The 15,376-nt window shown below is 37.5% G+C and overlaps 1 long non-coding RNA gene across 1 annotated transcript; it reads right to left on the bottom strand.

The window, feature by feature from the left end:
- Positions 1–11,811: 11,811 nt before the first annotated feature.
- Positions 11,812–13,031, bottom strand: LOC116421165. The gene is made up of 3 exons (XR_004231468.1): positions 12,948–13,031; positions 12,578–12,644; positions 11,812–12,141 (listed from the first exon to the last, which is right to left on the bottom strand). It is a non-coding gene; the product is annotated as an uncharacterized LOC116421165 (long non-coding RNA).
- Between the last annotated feature and the right edge of the window lie 2,345 nt (positions 13,032–15,376).

The following is a 15,376-nucleotide window of genomic DNA, read 5'->3' as shown; positions in this document are numbered from 1 at the left end:
ACATTCCTCCCAAGAAATGAGCAGAGCTCAGTACTCACTCAAAAACAAGAAGATTTGGGAAAGTAAAAGAATCCAATCATAAAAGGCTAATACGGTTGCAGGAAAGTTCAAGACACAAGAATAGAAGAAGAGAATGATGTGAAAACAAGCACATCCTCAAAGAAAAGTACAACTTGGACACAATAAGAATCCCAGAAGGGTTAAAGCAAGAGTATAAAAAGGGGGCTAAACTATTGAACTATTGAAGAAAGAAAAGAAAATAGAATTGGCAGCTTGGAAAAAAGTTACAAAAACCTTAGTGAAGGAAATAAGACTTTGAAAATCAGAATTGGCCAAGTGGAAGATAATAACTCCATAAAGGATTAAAAAATAATAGAACAAAATCAAAAGCCTGAAAAAATAGAAGTATACCATGAAGAAACAACTCACTTGGAAAATAGATTGATGAGAGGTAATATAAGAATCAGTGGAGTACCTGAAAGCCATGAACAAAAAAAAAAAAAGCCTACACATTATATTTTTAAAAACTCATTTAAAAAAACTTTCCAGATACCTCAGAACTAGAGGGCAAAATGGAAATTTAAAGAATCACAGTCACTTCCTGAGAACCTCAAAAAGAAAATTCCCAGGAATATTACAACAAAAATGCAAAGCTCCCAGACTAAGAAAAGAATGCCACAAGTAAATAGAAAGAAAAAAAAAAGTATAAATGGTCAAAGAATGTGAATAGACAATTTTCAGATGAAGAAATTAGTCATTTCTAGTCGTATGAAAAAATGCTCTAAGTCACTATGGATTAGAGAATTGCAAGGTTAAACAATTCTGAGATACTTCATCATACCTCTGAGGTTAGCTAAGATGATAGGAAAAGATAATGACAAATGTTGGAGGGAATGTGGAAAAACTGGGACACTAATGTATTTGGTGGAGTTGTAAACTGATCTAACTATTCTGGAGAACAATTTGTAACTATGCCCAAAGGGCTATCAGACTGTGCATACCTTTTGATCTAGCTGTGACTCTACTGGGTCTGTATTCCAAAGAGATAATAAAAGAGGGAAAAGAACCCACATGTGCAAAAAATTTTGTATCAGCCCTTTTGTAGTGACAAGAAACTGGAAAATGAGTGGATGCCCATCAGATGGGTTGAATAAGTTGTGGTATATCTTGTTCTATAAGAAATGATCAGGCTGATTTCAGAAAAGCATGAAAAGATTTAAATGAACTGATGCTGAGTGAAGGGAACAAAACTAAGAGAACTATTGTACATAGTAACAATAAGATTATGTGATGACCAATTGTGGTAGAATGAGTTCTTTTTAACAATGTGGTGATTCAAGACAATTCCAACAGGATTGTGATGGAAAGTGCCATCCACATCCAGAAAGGGAACTATGGAGACTGAATATGGATCAAAACATAGTATTTTAACCTTTCTTTTTTATTTGTTTGTTTCTTTCTTTCTTGTGGCTTTTTTCTCTTTTGATCTGATTTCTCTTCATGACAAATATGGAAATATGTTTAAAAAGATTACATAAATTTGACCTTGCTATCAGATTTCTTGTTGTCTTGGGAAAGAGAGAAGGGAAAGAAGGAGAAAAACCCAAAATTTTACAAAAATGAATGTTGAAATCTATCTTTACATGTATTTGGAAAAATAAAATACTACTGATAAAGAAAAGAAAGAAATAATCAAATACTGAGGAGCCATAGTCAGTATCACACACAATTTAGCATCAACTACTATTAAGGAGCAGCAAACTTGAAATATAATTTTCCAGAAGGCAAAGAATCTTGCATACATCCAAGAATAACCTACTCAGAAACACTGAATATAATGCTAGAGGGGGAAAGATGGAATTTTAAGGAAATAGAGGACTTTCAAGTATTCCTGATGAAAATCCCAAAGTTGAGTAGAAAATTAGCATTCAAACACAAAAGTAAAGGGAAGCATAAAATGTTAAACATAAGAGGGAAATCATAAGGAATTAAACAAAATTAACTATTACTGTTTATGTGAGAAGATGATACATATAACCTCTCAGAACTTTATCATCACCAGGAATCTTAGAGGGAGCATAAGGATAAGATGTAATCCTATTACGTTTGGATGATGTCAAAAGGAGAAGGGAAGGGTATAGAAGAAGAATGTTCTAGAGCAGAATGTGGGAGGAAGAAGATTAGTAGAAAAGTTTCTCATATAAGTGGAGTGAACAAGATGGAATTTACAAGAGAGGGGGGATAGTAGTAGGGAGGTAGGTGACATGTGGCTCTTACATCTGAACTGGTTAGAAGGAAAAATACACACATAGTTGAGTATAAAAATACATTTTACCCAACAAGGTAATAGAGGGGGAAAAAGAGAGAAAGGTTAAGTGAAAGGAGAAGATAAGAAGGAGGGTAGTTTAAAAGAGGCAGTAGTCAAAAAGCAAAACAGATTCAAAGAGAACACAAGGATGGGGGCGGGGGGGGGGGGGGGAAAAAGAAAAAAGAACAGAATGGAGGGAAATGCACAATTAGCAATTATGTGACTGTAAATGGGATATCTTCCCCCCCCAAAAAAAAAAAAATAAGAAGATGCAAGAATAGATTGGAAACCTGGATCCAATAATGCATTGTTTACAGGAAATACATATCAAACAGAAAGATACATAACATACTGAGATAAAATAAAGGACTAAGGAGAATCTATTTTACTTTAGATGAAGTTTTTAAAAAGCATCATTTCAAAACAAAAAACAAAAGCAGACCTAGTTTTAAAAAAATAAATGAAAACTATATTTTACTAAAATAGACAATGAATTAATATTAAAAATATATTCACAAAATAGTAATCCAAATTCTTAAAGGAAAAATTAAATGGGGTACAAGAAGAAATAGACAATAAAAGTAGTGGGGAATCTTAATGTGCCCCCTCTTTACCGAGTTAGCTAAATCTAACTATTAAATAAACAAGTCACAAGTTAAAGACCTGAATAGATTTGTAAAAAGTTAGATAGGATATACCACTGAAGAATACTGAATGGAAATACAAAAGTGTATACATATTCCCAGATGTGTAAGATACCTTAACAAAAATTGAGCAAGTATTAGAGCATAAAAATCTCATAAATAGATGCAAGAAAACAAATATTAAATGGATCTTTTACTGACAATAATATAATTTAAAAATTACATTTAAAAATAGACCTTTGAAATAAAGACTAAAAGCTAATTCAAAATTAAATAGTATAATCCTAAAGAATGGGTAGATTGAAGAATAAATCTTGGTAACAATCAATAATTTCATTAAAGATAAAAACAACAATAAAAAATACCAAAATTTGTGGGGTAAACAATACTTATTGGGAAACATACACACACACACACACACACACACACACACACACACACACCCCATATATACTTATTTCCATCAATAAAAGAAAGAGTCACCTAAGACAAATTCTCCATGTTCCTCACCCTAAAAGATGAACTCTTGTTTTTATTTCTCTTTATTCACTGTCATTAACATATTCCAGCTGTTTAGCTCCAGGAAACCCTGCTCCTCTCAGATTCCCTGGGGGGAGGGCATCATTTTCCAGAGATTTATTCCCACCTCTATCTTCAAAAGTTAGATCCTCTTCTTCCTCATTCTCTTTCTAGGGTGCATCTAAGTGATATCATAGTGCATAGAAGTATGGGCCTAGATTAAGAATGAATCAAAATCTAATCTCAGACACTTGCTAGTGAAAGAAATTATTATTTCACTCATATTGATAACTAGTTATTCAATTAGGATTAAGACTTTTCTCTCCTATTGCTTCATTCAGAAACCAACCCCTTGTAGGTTATTCAGTCAGTCTCTGAAGGACTTTGATAATGAGTAAGATTACCCAAATCCTCAGGGGTACATGCTTTTCCATCATGGGTGGGACCTCACCCAACTAGAAGATCTTACAAAGAGAATCTTGTATAGGTTTTATTCTTAACCCACCATTGTTCATGGTTCATTGACAGGGTAGAGATGGACAGCTTTGTCCAGATACCTGCAGGCAACTGAACCTCATCACATTCTCAACAAGTGGAGCTCAAGGATTTGAGCCCAACTTCTTGTCTACCACCTCATTGTTAACCAATCAGAGATGAGTTCTATCCTCAAGCACCACCCCCCTTTTCCAAAGCATTTTTTAAGCATTCAACATTCTCTAAGGGACATCTTTGGCTTCCTGGTGAGCCACTAATTTCAATCTATTATTTGTTAACCCTAGTTAATAAATTGATTATTATTTACCCCCAAAAAAGTAAAAGAAAGACTAGGTATTTGGCATGCAACTAAAAAACAAACAAAAAAATAAACAAACTAGAAACAAATAGATTAAACACTTCCCTACTTAAAAACCAAAATAGAAATCCTGAAAATCAAAACATAAATTAATAAAATTTAAAGTTTAAAAAATTATTGAATTAATAAAAACCAAAAGTTGTTTTTCAAAACTAATCAAATGAACTTCATTGTTGTTTGTAGTCATTTAAGTCATGTGAGTCTTTGTGACTATCCATTAGTTAAATTGATGTTTTAAAAAAAAATCAAATTGCCAGTATTAAAAATTAAAAAGCAAATTCATAAACTATGAAAATGAAGTGGATTGCCAATGAAACCAATGAAAAGCTGCTCTAAATCACTAATATAAAATGAAATGCAAATTAAATCTGAGGTGGAACTGAGGTGGGAATTAAAATTGTCCAACCTACAATAAAAGAGCCCAAGGCAGAGCTCTGAACCAATGGCATTTTACTAAAGGATACATGGTCCCCTCTAATAAAATGAACCTCAGATCTTCCTCACACTCTGAATGCCCCTTCTTCCAAGGCACTGAATTTATAAAGTTTGGTACCCAAATTTGTAAAAGAGGCATGATAAAATACAGAATTTTATTGACTGACAAACCTTGCTCTTGAGGGCCAAAAATGACATATCAGCAGGGATGATCATCATCCCATCATCATCCATCAGGGTGAAGCAAGGGCATCTCCACTAACAAAATGGTCATTAGGTGGTCATAATATGATCACCTGTCCATGATAGACAAGAGAAAATGATCCAGAGGTGCAAAAAATAATTTGGAGACTTTCCATGTAGTTGAGTCACCCCTTCCACATTAAGCTTGGTCACTATGTCAAGGAAAAATAAGGACAGTTAGTTTCTATGATTAAGCAAGTGATTTTACAGTCTGCTGCTCACAGTACTCACAGAGTACTAGGAAAGGAAAATACTTTAGTACTGAGGAGAGTACTGGAAAATCTAAGCCCCTTTGCTCTTAAAGGACTGATTATGCACAGAATGCCCACTTGAGCATATTCTTATAGACTTTCCTGGGACCTGATTTATTTGGAGCAGTTTTCCTTATGGTAGCAGAAAAAAACTGGACCCTTAAAACAGGAATCTCCTGTAAGTTGGTCTGTAAATCCACAATGGGCATATGTTTTGGGCTAACAAAGACAGCCCCTTGACTGCGAGCAGTTATCCAAAAAGCCAAGCTTACACTGCTAGACTTCAGAAATGAAATGATAAAAATCATCTTACAAAAATAATGGAAAAAGAAGTCAGTTATCCAAAAATAATGGAAAAAGAAGAACAAGACAGTCCCCTTGCTAGCAAAATTAGATTTCTCAAAAGATTAAAGATGTTTTTGCATGGGGTCTTTATTTTGTATTTTACTATCACATTGCTATTGGCTCTAATAATAACTCACATTTCTATTGGATTTTAAGTCAAAAAATGGTTTTCTGATAGCCGCCTTCCGAGGTGGTGATAGTGATGGTGATGGTGATGATGATGATGATAACACCTGATATTTATGTTGCTCTCTTAAAGTTTTCTGAACAAAGGCAATCTGTATTTCTGAATACCAGATCTGTATTTCATAAAAGGTGCAGGTCCTACAGCAAACTAGAAAACAGTCTCAGAAGAGAAAGTTGGAGTCAGCTCCAGCTTTATACTTCATATATTTCCCTCCCTTTACTTTAAGTCACTAGTACTCTTCAATACAAGCCCCCAGTCATTGGGAATTAAACAAATCTCCCCCTGTAATTCCCAGAGCACAGTCCAGTAAATCAAGGGTTCCACTGATCACGTCTTCTACACTCATATTATTTCATTTGATCCTCTCAACAAGCCTGTGAGGTAGGGACTACTTTACAGATGAAGAAACTAGGGCTGAGAGAGTTTGGATGATTTGCCCCAGGGTCTCCTAAATAGTATCTAAGGCTGAATACAAATGTGTGTGTGTGTGTATGTGTGTGTGTGTGTGTGTGTGTGTGTGTGTGTGTATAGACATGTGAAATAGCTCAAATCAAATATCCAAAGAGAGTCAAATCCTAAGGAGGGAGAAATACAATTAGGCAACCATGAATTATCCTTTTGTTTACATTTCAATTAATTTATTCATTAACCATTCGTTAAGTACCTACTTAATGTGCAGAGTGTAGAGGGAAATACAAAGATAATAAAACACAGTCCCTGACTCCCAAGAGCTTGTAATCTATTAGGAGAAGACATACATACAAATAAAGTGAATCTAACAGGTATGAGTAAGATGGGAAAGGACTATGATTCTTCAGGATGCCTGAAGTAGAATATAACTGGCAGGGCTAAGATGGTGGAAAAGGACTGTATTTTCTAGGGCACTAGGTCTACAATAGGAACATTTATAAGGAAAACAAAACATTCCAGATCCCATGAGGCACATATGCTTGTGGCAGTTTGATTGTGTCAAATAAATTGGGAGAGAAGAATGATGAGAAATAGGAAATAGTAATCACTAGTCCTTTTGTAACCATAAGATAGCTCATGAGAAGGTGAAAACACTACCCTTAAATGAACAGTCTCCATAGTTCTGTATAGATACAAATAACACTTTCTATCATAAGTCTATTGGAAATGGCCAAAATCACCTCATTGTTGAAAAGAGCCACGTCCATCAGAATTGATCATCACATAATCTTCTTGTTGCTGTTACAATGTTCTCTTGGTTCTGCTCACTTCACTCAGCATCAGTTCATGTAAGTCTCTCCAGGCCTCTCTGAAATCAGTCTGATCATTATTTCTTACAGAACAATATATTATATTCCATTACATTCAGTATGTGAATGTTATACATCACATTAAAGATCCAACCATGTCAACAACCTTCACATTCTAGTTCAGTCATATCCAACTCTTCATGATCTGATCTGAGGTTTTCTTAGCAGAAATACTGGAGAGGTTTGCCATTTCCTTCTCCAGCTCATTTTACAGATGAGGAAACTGAGGCAAACTGGGTTAAGTGACTTGCCCAGAGGCACACGGCTAGTACGTGTCAGAGGCCAGATTTGAACTCAGAAAGATAAGTCTCTCTGACTCCAAATCCAACATTCTATCCACTGTGCCACCTAGCTGTTCGTGTTCCAAGATTTCTGATCAAAAAATAAGTATTTAAATAAAAAATATTAACTTAGTGTGGATAGAATGATAATCTTAGATCCAGGAAAACCTGAAGAAGAAGAAATGCTTACTTTTATTAGTTGTATGGCCTAGATAAGTCATGTAACCTCAATGTGCCTTTAAGTAACTATATAGAACTCACCTACTAAGTGGCGGAAAAGTGGAGGAAACTCTCTACTGGGACAAAAATGAATATCCATATAAGTAAACAATTTTATAACTGAAATATAAACAGAAAAATAATTCATTAATTTGTAATTGTTGGTCTTTCCTATAAATATTAGCCAGCACTTTTTTAAAGCTACATTACATTCAACACACAAATAATTCTTATTTTGATGCTGATTATCAAGTTGGTGGATCATATAGGCTTCTCATTTCTATTTTTCCTGCTAGATTTTTACTGGAGGTGTGTGTGGGTGTGTGTGTGTGTGTGTGTGTGTGCTTACGCATGTGTATTGTGGAGAAAGCTGGCTTCAGAATCAGGAATTTGGATTCAAATCTACCATTTACATCAGTAAATGCACACAAACACATTCACACACACATGTATGTGTGTATGTGTGTGTATTTATACACAAGCGTGTGTGTATGTCCAGAGATGTGAGTTCATTAGTCTAGAGAAACTCCAGTGGAGGAAATTTTCTCAGCCAATACAAATCTGTAGCAAATCTGAAATTTATAACCTTAGCTACCTGAGGAGACTAAAAAGGTAAGGGGCTTGCCCAGGATTACTTGACAGACAAGATTTGAATCCAAGCCTTTCTGGCTCTTGATGCAAATCACCATGCTACTTCTATTTAAATATTCACACACTCAAATATTCAGTTGAATCTGTGATCTCATCCATTAGGATGTTCCTTCCAATGATCAATTAATCAAGCGACTGATTGACAATGCCCTTTTCTCCAACTGTACCCCAAATACTGCACTGATCTGAACCTATCCATATCTATCTATTCTATGCAATTCTCATCCATGTCCTCTCATTAGTTTGTTTCAAGGATTCCTTCCTAAATGAGTAGGAGGTTTTCCTCACTTATTAGGTTTTTTTGTTCAGTCATTTTTTTAGTCATGTCTGATTCTTTGTGACCCATTTAGGATTTTCTTAGCAAAGATCCTGGCGTGGCTCACCATTTCCTTCTCCAGCTCATTTTACAGATGAGAAAACTGAGGCAAATAGGGTTAAATGACTTGTCCAAAGTCACACAGCTAGAATCTAAGGGCAGATTTGAATTCAGGTCTTCCTGATTCAGGATGGAGACTCAGTGCTCCATCCACTAAGTCCCCTAGCTGCCCCTAGATTAGATTAGATGAAGCGTTTATTAAGAGTTTATTATATGCCAAGCACCCTGGTAAATACCAGGAATACAAGTGCAAGAAAAAAGGAAGTCCTGCCCTCAAAAAGCTTACATTCTAATAGGGGGAGACAATGCATAAAAGGAACCTAGAAAAGGGATGGAGCAGAGAGCACCGAAATAGCCTGGGGTGTTCCTCACGTGGAGGTCCTAGGAAAACACTCACCAATTGGAGGAAGAGGCTGCAGACTTGGAGTGTGTTGTTGGGCTGTTGGGGCACAGGAGAAATAGCAGTCTGGGAGCACAGCCGAATAGTTCCTGACATTGGGAGGGTGTTGAGGGAGCCCTCCCATCACTCACCTGTCATCCCTGTCCCTCCACTCACGTCCAGACAAGAGAGGCTCTTACAATTCTTTGATCTCTTTTACTCCTATTCGGTTGTGGGTCTAACTCTTCTCTACTATCTTCCCCATATATAATCTCACAGTTATATGGCATTTTGTGATTTTTATAACCCGCTTCCCTCAGAAAAGATCCAGTGAGGATCCAGAAAAATGGAGAAAATGGCATTGAAATATGTGTAGGATTCCAGAGTTGGGGGAGAAAAGAACTTTTATTCTAATCCAACCTCACAACACACACACTCACCCCTCATTTTCCAGATTTGAAAACTGAGACACAAAGGGAAAGGACTGGACCAGACTTAGAATCATGGAAAAGGCAAAGTCCTGTGAGCTAAACCTGAAGTCAGGAAGACCAGTTAGCATCTATTAGGATGCTAACTCTGATACTTCCTATGTAACCATAAATAAATTGGGGTGCCCCCTGAAATATGGACACAAATATTCATACATTCCTTCCAGTGATCAATTAACCAAGCGACTGATTAACAATGCCCTTTACTCCTACTGTACCATAGAAACTACATGTAACTGATAAGTAGCAACTAAAGATCATTAGAGTTCATCTATTTACTCTTATTTGTTATTGTGGGTTAGTTGTTTTTCAGACATATATGACTGTTTTGTGACCTCATTTGGGGTTTTCTTGACTGAGAAACTGGAGAGGTTTGTCATTTCCTTCTCCAGCTCATTTTATAGACAAGGAAACTCAGGCAAACAGGGCTAAATGACTTGCCCAAGGTCACACGGCTAATAAGTGTCTGAGGATGGATTTGAACTCAGGAAAGTGTCTTCCTGACTCTATCCACTGTGCCAGTTAGCCTCCCACTTCTATTATTACCTATCTGCTAAAAATCACAATAGCTGGCATTTATGACACATTTTAAGGTTTGCAAAACACTTTCCACCCAATAGCTCATTTTATTCTCACTATAACACTGGGAGGTCAGTTCTATTATTATTATTCCCATTTCTCAAATGAGAACAATGAGGCTGTGAGAAGCCCAATTACTTGGCCAACTATCACACTGTTAGAAAGTGTCTAAAGCTAGTGAACTTGGATTTTCCTTTTCACTAGTTTTGGACACTTTTTAGCAGTCAGCTGTTGGCCAAGTAATACAGGCCCTATTTCCTCTCTCCTCTGTGCATCCAGTTCCTGAAGGAGTTTCAATCAAAATGACTAAATGAATTTGGGCAGGCTCTGTGGTCTACATTTCTCCATCTTTGCTATTCCTCAGTGGCACAATTATTTTACTGGATCATCTAATGACCCATAAGCTCTAAATCTGGGGTCCAGAAACTTGGGACTTCCCCCAATATTTTGATAACTGTTTTTCAATGTAATTAGTCTCAATATAATCGGTTGGCAGGTGACACAGTTAATAGATCATTGGACTTGAAATAAGTAAGTCCTAGATTTAAATCCTGCTTTAAGAACTGACTAGCTATGTGTCCTTGACTGGCACTGTTTGCCTAATCTGTAAAATGGGGTTAATAATTACAGTTACCTCCCAAGGTTGTTGTGAGGACCAAATAAGGTAATATTTATCAAGCACTTTGCAAAACTGAAAGTAATACTTAAATGCTAGCTATCCTTAGTCTAATTGGTTTCCTTTTCAATCTTTTGCATTTTGTTTTATTTATTTAATAACATCATTCTGAGAAGGATTCCACAGATTTCACCAAATTGCCAAAAAAGAAAAAAATCTGACACAGAAAAGGTTAATAATACTTGCCTTGATCAACCCCCTCATTGTCTAGAGGAGGAAACCGAGATATAGGTAATAAGCAAAGAGGTAAACAGGGGAAGAAAGGACCCTCACGGGTTGGGAGGTGGGGGGAAAACCTCTCCATTTTTATCTTTTATTATTTGAAATTCCCCCACTCAGGTAGGATTGATGCCTCTGCCCTTTCCCCTTGGAAGTATGCCCTTGAATGGTTTGGAAGAAAGGGAAATGAGGCAGCTGGTTAGTGTTATTACAGCCCTAATTCAGAGAAAGAAGCGATTTTCAATGCACAAAACCTGTTAATGATATTTTCTTGATTTCCTGAAGCTCTAACAGGAATCCAGGAGTTATTGCCCCTGCATTCCAATTCCTCTTGAAGGCAGTTATTAACAATCCTCTTTTTGTTTGCTAAATAAATCAAAGTGAGCTTTGTTTTGTTTTAAAAGGAGTCAATCAGGCACCCTAATGGAACATGATAATATGTTTCCAGAATGCCTGATATCCTCATTACCGATCTGAAGGCAGTGGCAGTCTTGCAATGCACTTTTAGTAGTACTATGTAAGGAGAGTTCATAGGACCATAGATTTAGAGCTTCAAGGGACCTCAAAACTCACCTAGACCCACCCTCTCACTTCACAGATGAGAAAACTGAGACCCAGAGAGGTTGTTAACTTTATGAAGATTCTGCAGGTATAAAGTGGAATAACTGGGCTTTCCACCCAAATATTCTAACTCCAAATCCAGTCATTTTTTTCCCTCATATTTATTCCTCTAAATTCCTATTTTCAATATCTCTAGAGCCTTATCTTGAAAAGAAATGTTATCTTCAAAGGATAAAAAAAAAAAGAGCCCTATAATTAGCCCTCCAGAAAAAGAAAAAAGCCATTCTGGAGAATCTTATCTTCCCCCCCCCCCCCCATCCCCAGCTCTTGCTGGAGGTAAGTTGTCCAGTAATTCCTGCCAGAGAACAGACCTAAGTTGACTGATCTTTCCATTTGCTGGGAGGGATCATTTCAAAGGGTAACTAGGCCTAGAGGTAGGGCCAAAGGGGATCACCCACACATTTTATCATCTTCAGAATGACCTGCCATCATCCATCCACTCCACCTTGGGTCTTCCAGAGAAATCCCACTTCGTGGTCTGGTATTATGGGCATTTGTGAAGCCAGTTGTAGAGCTAGAGGGTGACTTGATTTTCTTTAGAAATAACCTCCAAGATCCATGGATCCCACTCTTGGATTCCCCTGCCTCTTTAAGAATAAACAAAAAGGATATAGAAGTATATAGCTTCATCTTTACCATGCTTTTAAAAGTCCACAAAAGCAAGCTCTTCTCCTACATACTCCTTCTCCTCCCCCCAGCGCCGACAGAGAACAAACACCCTTTGCTCCTAAGAGTTGCCATTTGCAATGGGAGTGATGAATTGATTAATCTAGCATGTGTCATTTAGGCTAGGGGTTTGCCAGATGGTAGTGAAATATAATGTAAAAGAAAGATGTGTTATCATTTGACCACCTGCATAACTAAAGCAAATGTTCTTTTTCCTGATCTTTTACAATTTTCACACCCTCCACAACAGTTTAATGGCACCTCCTTTGTTCAGGAGGAAGAAAGGGAAGAATTAATGGACCATATGGGATGATCCACAACACTCTGCCTGCAGAGACATGACAAGTTGTCAGGTACCTCACAAGACGAGAAAGGAAAGACTCATGACCTTCAGCTCCAAAATATGGGTTTCTTTCTTGTGTCTCTGGGGGGAAATAAGAGAGAATTTCCCTAAATACTCACTTTCATAGCCTTCTTTAAAAAAAAAATAAAAATAAAGGATTTAGGAGCCATTTATGCAGATTACTTTGCCTATCAGGAAAATGATTTCCTGTTGTATTTTTTTTTAACTTAAAATCTGCCCCTTTTAAATTCAACCTGAGTCCTTCTCCACTCTCCACTCTTTCCTTTCTCTCCCCATATCCAATCAGTTGCCAGAGCTTGCCCATCATACGATCGCTGGGGATTGGTTCCCAGTCCCCTCACTGTATCCCTCATTACCTCTCACCTGGTCTATTATCTCCCAACTGGTCTCACTGACTCCAGTCTCTTCCTGCCTGCAATCCATCCTCCACACTGCTGCCCATTTGATACTGCTAAAAGCCAAGGGAGACCACATCACACTCCTTTGTTTCAGAAACTCCCTGTTGCCCTTAAGATAACATAAAACTGTTTGGCGAGTAAAATCCTCATAATCTGGCACCAGTCTATTTGTCCAGGCTTACTCTTTATTGTTGTTGTTGTTGTTCAAGTCTTGTCCAGCCCCCGTTTGGGGTTTTCTTGGCAGAGACACAGGAGTAGTTTGCCCTTTCCTTCTCCAGCTCATTTTACCAATGAGGAAACTGAGGCAAGCAGTTAAGTGACTGCTAGTAAGTGTCTGCAGTCAGATTTGAACTCAGGAATATGAATCTTCCCGACTCCTACGGCACCACTAACTGTGATTGTTCATTAATTTCCTCACATTCCTGTCAAATGCTGTCCCCCATCCACGATTCTTTCTTTTACACAAGCTGTACTCCGCGCTTGAAATGTTCTCACTCCTACTAGCTGTGTAAGTCACTTACTGGGCAAGTCACTTAACTGCTTGCCTCAGTTTCCTCAGCAGTAAAATGAGCTGTAGAAGGAAGGGCAAACTACTGCCCTCTCTGCCAAGTATCTCTGCCAAGAAAACCCCCAAAGGGATTATTTTCTAATCACCTCCATCTCCAAATTGGTAGTTCTCTCCTCTCCAACCCCCACGCTATCAATGACTTTGTTAACCTTGTAAATGTAACCTCAGCTTCAGCACCCCCTACCACAGAGACTTGGATACTGTTAAGTGTATCTTTAGGATGGAAAAGATTCCTCACTCTCCCCCAGATTCTGTTTCCTCGCACAGATATGCTGAAACCTCCCAATCTCTGCAAAAGAGACTATCGAAAGTGGGGTTATTATATTGGACTACTTGCCATCTAGGAGAGGGTGTGGGGGAAGGGGGGAATTGGAAAACGAGGTTTTACAAGAGTTAATATTGAAAATTGTTTTGAAAAATAAAAAGCTTTAATAAAGAAAATATAAATAAATAAAATTTTAAAAAGAAAATGGGGTTGTTTATATGTTTTGTATTGACTTATCCATATGTGTGTTGTTTCCTCCAAAAGAATGTAAGATTCCTGAAGGCAGTTGCCTGTTTCACTACCTTCCCTGGTCACCCAGGGTCTAGCATCAGTACCTAGGAATTGTGTGAAATTCAAAACATCATTCTCTTCACATAAGACATTTAGATATCAATGTACAAAAACAAATACTGCTGGTCTCAAAAAAAAGCCATAGAAATGGATATTAAAAGCAGAAAAAAAAACACCTTAGAGCTATACATGAAAGCTTGGGTTAGTTCAAAGCCCATTCTGCCTCTTCAGCCCACCCCTTCCTTGAATGCTTCCAGGGGATAACATTATCTCAGCCACACTTCTGTCGATTTTGAAAGGCGGGAGTCCAAGCAGATCATCTGAAACATGATGGATTAGCCCTGACAGCATTTAGCAAGAATGTCACACATCAAAAACACTGGCCAATGGAAGATGACAGAAAGTCTGCCTACAGCCTGCTGCTCTATGGGTCCCCTAATCTCATGTAGCCTGGATAAAGAGAAACCTGTTGGGCTTGGGTAGTCACAGCAACTCAGTATTTTCAAACATGGCCCCAGAACCAAAGCCTCCAGAGGCTTGATTTGTTTCACAGTCCGGAATTCATCCTGGGAAATGTCAGATGAATTACAGGACCACAGAGCCTAGCAAATTGTAAATACTTCATCAGTGCTGTTGGATTCAATGTTGAATTTTGGGCTCCTATACATAGGTCCTCTCCATATTTAATATAGTTCTATCTGAATCATCAAAATCAGGAAAGTCATTTCAGGAGCCTGCACAACAATCAGCCAGCCAGGCAATCTCTCCTTTGTGGAAAATTCATTTTCCAGAGAAGCCAACTATAAAGCCTGATATTCAGAAAAAAAAATCAATTAACCAAATAGTTAGAATTCTTGATTCCCTAGGTACTAATTTGCCAAATTTATTCATGAGCGACCCTCTCAGTTTTTCCTTTTATCCCCTCCAGCAGTGGTCTTTTGGGCCATTCCATTACCTCCTAATACTTTCTTCCTCCAAAAAGGTCAATCAATAAGTCAAGAAGCATTTACAAAGTTCTTTCATGTGCTGTGCCAGACACCATGTTAAATACTGGGAACATAAAGAAAGGCAAAAGCAAAGTCTCTGTTTTAAGGAGTTCAAAGTCTAATAAAAGAGATAATATACCCCAAAAAAGTATGTAGAAGATATATACAAGGTAAATTGAAGGTAATGTCAGAGAAGGCATCAGCAACTAGGAAAGGAAAACCAACAAGGGCCTCCTGTAAGGGGTGAGATTTGAGCTGAAATCCTTAAGGAAGCAGGAAAGCCA

The sequence above is a fragment of the Sarcophilus harrisii genome, chromosome 2 (genome assembly GCF_902635505.1).
Source record: "Sarcophilus harrisii chromosome 2, mSarHar1.11, whole genome shotgun sequence".
Lineage (NCBI taxonomy): Eukaryota > Metazoa > Chordata > Mammalia > Dasyuromorphia > Dasyuridae > Sarcophilus > Sarcophilus harrisii.
The sequence above is the reverse complement of the archived record's forward strand: the minus strand, read 5'-3'. Positions and strand labels throughout refer to the sequence as shown.